Source organism: Melanotaenia boesemani, chromosome 24, assembly GCF_017639745.1.
Source record: "Melanotaenia boesemani isolate fMelBoe1 chromosome 24, fMelBoe1.pri, whole genome shotgun sequence".
NCBI lineage: Eukaryota > Metazoa > Chordata > Actinopteri > Atheriniformes > Melanotaeniidae > Melanotaenia > Melanotaenia boesemani.
Genome location: NC_055705.1, coordinates 12,577,246 through 12,586,323, shown reverse-complemented (window position 1 = coordinate 12,586,323; position 9,078 = coordinate 12,577,246).

The window sequence follows — 9,078 nt, the reverse complement described above, 5'->3', positions numbered from 1 at the left end:
GGTTGAACCTTTGGCCTTTACGCCCCTCTCTTATGGAACCAGCTCCCAGTTTGGGTTTGTGAGGCAGACTCCCGCTCTACCTTTAAGATCCGTCTTAAAACCTGATAAAATCTTACAGTTAGTGGTGGTTAGTCATATGTTAGATATGCTGCATGCTGCTATGCTATGCATCTCTCTGCTTTTTATTTTTCATATATAAACTTACGCCAGTATTAGTTCATTAACTTGTATTTCTCCTCTCTCAGCAGCTCTCCCTGCCTAAATGTTGCAGTGCCTGTTGATCTCTATTTGATTTTTTCCACCCCAACCGGTCAAGGCAGCTCCCTAAACTGGACTCGGCCAGTGATTTTCCTTCATGTTAAAAGAGAGTTTTTCTCCTTTCCACTGTCACCCATCACTTCATGCATGCTCAAGATGAGGAACTGAATCGAAGTCAAGCTTTGGTTCAATTTGTTGGTTTTCTTTAGCTAGGCAATTATTTATTATGAATTGGCTTGTATGAATACAGACTGGATGACAATGAATGTGCTCAAATTGAAAAGTTGTTAAGTGACCTGAGATAATGTTGTCAATTTGCACTTTACAAATAAAGCTGGATTAAATTGAATTGAAACTTCGCTGTAGTTATGGCGCTATTCTGTTTCTTTATATCTTTGTGAATTATCGTTTACCTTGCAGTTAAAAAGCAGTTTACAAGATTTTCAAGTTCAGGATCAGACTTGGTTTTGAAGTTGTTGCCAAAACTCTGGGTTTTAACGAAAACAATCAACAATGGTGGCTCCTACTCACCATATAGTGATGGGTTAAGTCCACTTGAGCCTTCGATCAACAGATATTGCATCCAACTGATCACCTGCTTGGTATTTGTTTAAAGTGGCAGCCCTTTCCCATTTGGTTCAGAGAAACCACTGTCACTTTTCCTCAATACAACTGGGAAACTACAAAAATGTCCCTAAGTGTTTGGGCCATTTGATCACTGAACAATACTTTAGATCCACATACTCTCCAATCAAATGTTTGCACCAAAATATTGGATCATGTGATCCAGTGATGGAGAAGAACTAAACCAGTTTGTTTGCCTTTTATTTATGCTCTACAAGATAAAAAGGATAGTGTTAGGTCTGATGTTGTTGGCTCTCTTTGGAATCAAAATGAAAGACTCCCAGATTGACAGCCACAAAAAGGGTTTTTTTTTTTTTAGATTTGTTGCAACTGCAGGAAGCTGCCTCTCCTTCCAAATTTGCCACTTGACAGTGATGGAGTGCCTGTCTTATACAATGATGTGTAGGTCCGCACATGTGCACGCAGGAGCACACTCACAAACACAACTGGGAGTGTGTTCAAAGACTTGCAAGATTTCTGACAACATCATTAGTGTGTTTCTGTCTCTGTGTATTACATCTTCTTTTTTCTCACTTTTACCTCTCTCACCCTCTTTTTATTTCCATCTGTCTCGCTTGACAGGAATTGTGGGGAAACAGGTGGAGGACAATTCACAGACAGCAGAAATCATGCATTCCCCTTGTTATGTCTCAGGAGCAGATCAATGTGCTGGAGTGGAGATATGCACAGCTAGTGGGTGACAGTGGGGAAAGTGGAGATTATTTTTTCTCAGCAGAACTGAACTGAATCCGAGTCTGAGCCCACGATGTACAGTACTTCTCCCAGTGGAGCTCACGGTAAGTGTTCATTGAACAACTGAGAGGTTTCTGAGACAAAAAAAAAAATCTTGCTCTTTTCAGGCATTTTTTGCTGTGTTATATGTGATGGTAGCAATTTGTTCCCTCCAATTACTGGATGTGAACACAACAATTCAGTTGTCAATCATATAGCTCTTTAACTTGTTTGGATGCAGCTGCTATCAAATACCATGTTATCATCTTGTTTTTTATTTATTTATTTATTTATTTTTTCCAAGCTCCACAAATTTCCCGTTAAAATAAAAACAAAGACAAATGACATCCACTGTCTTAGGTTGTAATTCCACTTACACCTAAAGCAAAACTAATTCTTTTTCAGCAAATTACAATAGGTTTTCCAATTTAGTTTTTACTCCTAAGCCCGGCCAGCCATTCACAGCTCATCCAGGCTTCATGTCAGATGAAATTAGAAAATTCAGCCTAAAGTAAGTATACCTGCATTTAGTCTGAATAGCTGTGCTGCATGTAGAAAGAACTTGTATCAGACAAAATTATACTGCTTGTATTTTTCAAAGATAAATGCGACAAGAAGTGAGAAACACACAACATAAAGACAACAGTGACACGATACAGGGTGTAGAGAGAGAAGAAGAAAGGGGAAGAAAGACAAGGAGGTAAAATTGTGCTCTTCACTGCTGGGCCTTGTGCCCTGTTCACTCCACATGAGAGGGGACCCTCTGATGAGGTGTTGATTGCCTGTGGGTACAAGTGGTTTCTCCAAACACTCCAAAAGTGGCCTATCCTCTGATTAGATTGAAGAGTTATAACGGCAAATAGGCCTAGACTCTCGACCATACATTACAGAATTGAGATAGACCTTTAGGCAAGAGCTTTTATTAAAACAGTGTCTTTTATGAGACTCGCATGGACCCAAAGGTTATTTTGAAAAATGGTACAAATACAGACATTCATATCCAGAGATGACAGCTGTTTTGTTATATTCTATTGAAGTAGTGTGTTAAAGTACTGCCCTGTCGCAGAGCCAGCGGCTGCCATATAACTAACATGTTAAGCTCTAAATTACACTGTTGCCCTATATATAGCAGTTATGACATCGTTAAGACTGAGAAAAGCTGAATTTATTCAGTGCAGGAGTTCAGCATGTTTATGTGTATTATGTTTTATTGTATTCTGAGTCTTTTCTAAAGTATGTGTTCTCAGTTGTCAAGCAATTTTTGCAAAATTGTGTCTTTTGTGTTGTTGTATGGAGAGAGTTTGCATGCATTTGTATTTTTTTAAAATGTTGAAATTTGTGTTTTGTTGCTGTTTTTTGTCATATGTTGCTCTGGGCTAACAGAGTCTAACCCACGTTTTTGCAAAAACGCACATTAAGTAAATATATAAAATATATAAAAATAGTTTTCACTGCTGTTAGGGTTGTGTAAAACCAAGATTATACACATTAAAAGGTCTCAGTAACAAAAGTAAGCACACAATTATATACCAATATACAAAAAAACCTACACCTACCCTTAACCTTAAACATCACAAATAAATACCTAACCAAGACTTAACTATTAAAATCACTTCAGCTCAGAGGTAATAAATTGCTTTCCCTATCTTTACAAGAAGCTTTCATACACTGGTGTCCAGTCAAGCTTTGATCCCCATCACGAACATAAAAACAAACACACACACCTGCACACACAAACTCTGTCAGCCGATTTACAGACACACAGACGAGACATGAATATTTAACAGGCTTCAGTCTGCATGTGTTCCATATATGTCACTATGAGAGTCTCAAGAGCTGGTTGTAGGGCAGGGGGCTGATGAGCAGTGTGTGTGCATGTGTGTGTCGCAGGCTCAAAGTGGCCATCTTCATATATCATAGCTCCTCCTTTGCCAAGAGCACTGCTTCTGTCAAGTGTGTGTGATGAGCACCCACAAGACCTTTCCGCACTTCACCCCCATGTGTGCAAGTGTGTGTGTTGAGAAGAAGAGGAAAAACCAGAACAAGGCAGAGGAAACGTCATTTGTTGTGTTGAGAAAGCAGGTCAGTGGGGTAGGCTGGACTGTTTGTGGAGTTGGGTGGTGGCCTCTTAAATCAGTGCAATAACTAAGGTCTTTATTTCTTTCTTCATTAGAAATCATTAGAAATGTGATTTCAACATGAAGCTAAATTGCTACAAGTACACATAATTAAAGAAGTTCAAATAAATTTAATATGTGTTAAAGAAGTCATCTTGTGAACAGTAATATCTAAAAGTATAAGAAAAAAAGTAAGGTAATGATGAATTATTAACTGACACACTCACACACACACACACACACACAAAAAAAACACTTCAGACAACAATCACTTTTAAAGATGTTTTAAAAGATGTCTTTATGAAACGTTTTGGTGTGTGCTTGTTTGTTTTCTGACATTCTGACATGGTTTTGAGTCGCAACACAAAAGACATAATGTAAGTATTATGACTGAAAGAGGAAGTTAAAAGTTTCCATTAGTTAAAGCTATTTTCATATAAGCTACAAATTAAAACCAACACAACTGATATAAGAAAAAAAAGCTGTATATATTTATGCTATAGAAAAAAATGAACTTAATGGCTTGAATGAATGTGTATGTAGCTTAAATTAGCACCCCTACAGATCAGTCAATAGATATCACACACTCAACTGCCTTAAACCCTTACAATACATTACAAGTGGTGCAACAATGACTTCGACAGAGGCTGATATGAGATGTGATTGTGTCCAAACTCATCCACACGTAAAGGGTTAATGACATGAGTGGAGATGCCTTGCTTTCCGCAACACTGCATGACGGCCAAACGACACCCCCTGTGGAGTATGACAGTAGCTTGCAGCAGTCCATCACTTCATGTCCACCCTCAGTGTGATGTCTGGCACTTGTGATGCTATGAGACATTCACACACACAAAAAAAAAACAAAAAAAAAACACGAAGCTACAAAGCCTCAAACGTGGCTATTACCACTGTACTGAGTGCATCGTAAGTGAAACTGATGGGTGAAAAAAAGCCGTCATAAGGGACAAACACTGGCTTACAGGTGAATTTTATTTAGAAGCAACTTTAAGACTTAATTAGATAAATGAATTCCATAAAAGATTCCCCCCAAAAAATGACTGATGCCATCAATGAACACAATATTAATGTTAATGCCTAAAGGCAGCTAGGTTTAAATTAACTTACATGTAGCTATGGCAACCTAGAATATGATGTCCATGACAGTGATTATGGCACAGCAAAAATAATATAGAGATCTTTTTTATCTGTTCACACAGACCTGTGCTGCATTTAGCTGCTCCATCCAATTACCCCAACCTTCCGTCTTCAACCTTTATGACTTAAATGAAATACTTAATCTTAACATTTGTTTTGATGTTTTAATACTACTATGAGCACTATTGCACTCCTCATGCTGCTTGTAGTGGCCGAATATTACAGGATGGAAATATGATGCATGTTAAAAGATTTGAACAGATCTATGATGAAACCTTTTTAGTCAGATGACAACTGCAAGACATGTTCCTGATTCAGTAAAAGTAAAAATAATGTGTGACCCTTTTAAAAAATTATGTTTGGTAAACTGAGCCAAGAAATGTAGAGAAAGGATGAGGCCAGTATGCATTTCATTCTTAATTTGTCTTTCTTAATTTTCTTTGTGTATTATAGCAGTTTTTATCCAGCAGAACAAGGTTCATGACATGTTTTGCAGGCAAAGTTTTCTTCTGCAAGTGAATGTAACAAACTTCTTTACACTATATCAGAAGGAATTGGCTTGTATTATGTTTATTAACAACATTGTCATGATGGATATTCAAATTTCTTCTTTAAAGCCAACAGTGGCACAGCTGCATGACTGATTTCCACTTGCCACAATTATTTCATTGCCTCATTATTAGCCTGATTCACCATAAGCTCAAACATGATCTATGCAGTGTAACTTAAGCCAAAAGAAAAAAAAGACAATGTGAGAATAAAATTCATAATACATCTTCAATCTTTCTTCGGAAATGGTGGTGATTTATCACTCTGGTAACCATGAAGAAGAAGCTTGTTGCTGCCCATAGACCTAACATGTAATTTTAACACATTACACAGCCCCAATGTGTAAAGCAGTGAGAAGAGGTTGTGATTTTTCATGGATTTCAATGAGAAAACAGCTCTCATATTTTAACAGTATCCAGCTGAGTCTAGTGGTTTCAGCCCAAGGACAGCAAAGGGAAAACAAGAGAACTGGAGTGCCATGATTGATTTGAGTGCAAATGATTTTGACTCTGATGAAGACAAAGTAGTGTTGAAATGATGGTCTGTTTGCACTGCTAAACCTGAATCAGTCAGTGCTCCAGTCCCTCACTGTTAGAAGTATCTAGTGGCATGAGATTCAAAAAAACATAATACAAGTATCTTAAAACTATATGTGAAGTACCTTAGTAAATTAAATGAATTCTTTTCCATCACTGGCTGTTTGAAATTAAACCAGTGGGATATCTTTTTAGTTGTATTCGATTACATTACCTACTGAGATGTCTCCTGTCATTTCCACCTTTTTTATTTTCTGCAAACTCTCAGCCTGAGTGTGTAACATGTTAATGCAACCCATGTATGAGAACAATCTTCACTATGTGTCAGATATGAGGCAGAAACCATCATGCGATACATTGCCCTCGTCCGCTGGGCTTCGCTCCATTGTCACAAGCTTCTGTTATAGAGCAATCTATAAGTACTTAGCTGCTAAGGAAATTAGCCGCTCCAGCGGCTGGAGAATGGAGAAATCATTGTGGGGTCTGGTATGCTTCTGTGTGCCTGTGTAATTGTATTTCTAACAAATGTGCTTGCAAAGTAGGGGGCTCTAGACCTTTTTCTCCTTCCAACTTCTCCTCCTTCACCCCCCCTCCCCTTCTTAAGTAAAACCTCCTTGCAGCCCCTTAACATCCAAGCACAAGCTAGCCAGGCACTGGGACCTTGCCAGCGCACCCCAGCCAACCTCATTACCGTGTGATTATGCGAAATCAGCAGAGGGGAGCGAAAGAATCAAAGCCGCCACTGAAGATGAGTGAGTTGTACAGTAAGTGTCCCTGCCCCATTGGATTGGTTGGGGAAAGATTAGAGAACTCGCTCCAGGAGATCAAATTCTTTTAGTTTGCCTCCCTCTTGGGTGTCAAAATGAGTTTCGTTGATGAGGCCGATGTCGAGGTCTATCCTGCAGTTGCTGTGGGGATAAAAAAGAGCAGGTTTGCGTAAGCTTAGAAAATGAAGAAGATCCTCACAATGATAGCCACAAAGAAATCCAGGGCCCTTGCAGAGAGGAGTGGGTTGGAACACCGTCATTTATATTCAAGGACAGCTGCAGCAGAGGAGTGGGTGTAAAATCGATGCAGAGGCTTTACTTCGTCTCATCCTTACTTTTTGTTCATGCTGAAAAGATGCCTCTGTGTTCGTTGATGCTGTCCACAACAGTAGCTGACATTATGTTTAGGGAAACTGAACACAAGAATGACGAGATGGCAGGCTGGTGTGCACAAATTCATGCACAAATAGGAGCACAAATGCAAGCGCATACACAGAGCAGCCATCAGTGCTGTGTGAGATAACGAGGCCATATTGAAGATGACCAGAGGGGTGGAGAGACGGAAAGGAAAGACGAATGAGCGAAAGAGTAAAAAAGTGGTCACGCTTGGCTTCCGTTTGCCATGAAGCTGCCCTATCTCTGCTGCACTGACCCTCTACAAGACTAGCTCCACGGCTTATCAGTGCTTTCCTTGGTCCCTTGGTCTTTCTCCCCTGGCGCCACGCAGAACGTGATGCTAGAAACATAACGGCAGATATAGGTTGAGTCATGGAGCGGCACTATCAGCTTCGGACATGGAGCCCATTGGCCTGCAGTCATCAAGCATTTCAAGGTGTGATTTAAAAGTATGGACTGTTCTTTCCCTCAGGCATAGACAGACATATGTTTGCTGTGTGTTGCCACACACACAAACGCACACTCCAGTATCCTCCCTGAAAAGACAGTTATGAGTTTGCAAAAGGAAAGCCTTTAATTGAAGTGATATTGCAGGTAAAGAGCTCGTTTATATGTATTTCTTTTGCCTAAAGCAGCTGTCCAGCACATTTGCAAACACACTTGCACATAAACAGATACACACATACATGCACAATGGCAACAATACTTATTGAAGCTGACAGGGACCTTATCCCCTTAATCCAAATTTACATACATCACTTCCGTTTGGTATTCCATCAAAAGCATTACCACCCCATACCCCCACCACCCTCCCTCTCATGCAAATAACCTCAACACTGGGCTTAGTGTCTAAACTGTTCTCTCGTGGGGGTTTCTGTGCAAAGCCCATTTGGACCAAAGGGTTGACGTCTGGAGCTGCTACAAATCCAATCTAGATGCAGGAAATAAAACTGAATAGATTTCAACATCAAACTTAGTAAGTAAATGTGTAGCTGCATGATGACAGTATTTCTGATGTGTCTCCAAAATACCAATGTCCAGTACAAACCATTTATTTCATTTATTTATTTTTATTTCATTTATTTGCATTTGCAGCCACTGTTTCACCTCTAATGATATAGTCAAGACCATAAATGATGAGAACACAAAATACATTTGACCTACTTATGTGGGTATTACTTATGTTGTCTTTGGTAGAAATACTTTTCACTCCTTTTGTTACATATATAAAACAAATATCTGTCAACCCTTATGTGGCTGGAACATCTTAAAAACTCAGCAGAATTTTTAACAAACAAAAAATATCTGTTTTTTCCAAACCCAGCCACACCATCAGACAGAAACGGATTTATTCCAAGGACCTGACTCCATACTGTCAAAAATGCAATCTAGTGTATGTGCAGTTTAGAGTAGTGAGGACTGCAATGAGCTCTGCATTAGGGAATCCAATCCTCAACAGATGGACGGCTGAATACAGGAGAAACAACTTATCAGGCCAGGACTTGGCCTTTTTCTGCATCTTAATGAAATAAGACACATTTTTGAGGACCACAATGTCAAAATCTTGGACAGAGAAGACAAGGGATTTAAGCCCCAGGTGATTTACTGTAGCTATCTGCACTTAAGGTCCATGTTATGTTCTATGCAAAAGACAAATACAGAGCATTTCGTGTGTCTTTAGCATCATTTACGTGCATAATTTTGGGTGCATAGCCTAACAGAGCAAACAAAGTAGTACCACTGGAAATCGTGGGGGCACAGTTGAGCAGTATAACCGATGTGCAGCCCACATAAGGAACAATGAAGAAGTTACAACATACTTAATGACTGTACAGACCAGCACCATCTACTCTGCTGGTGTTCAGACTTGAAATGAATTCACCACCCTGAACTGACTAAAAAAGATATTTATGGTTGCTCAAATCATTCCAAAGAGCCAAC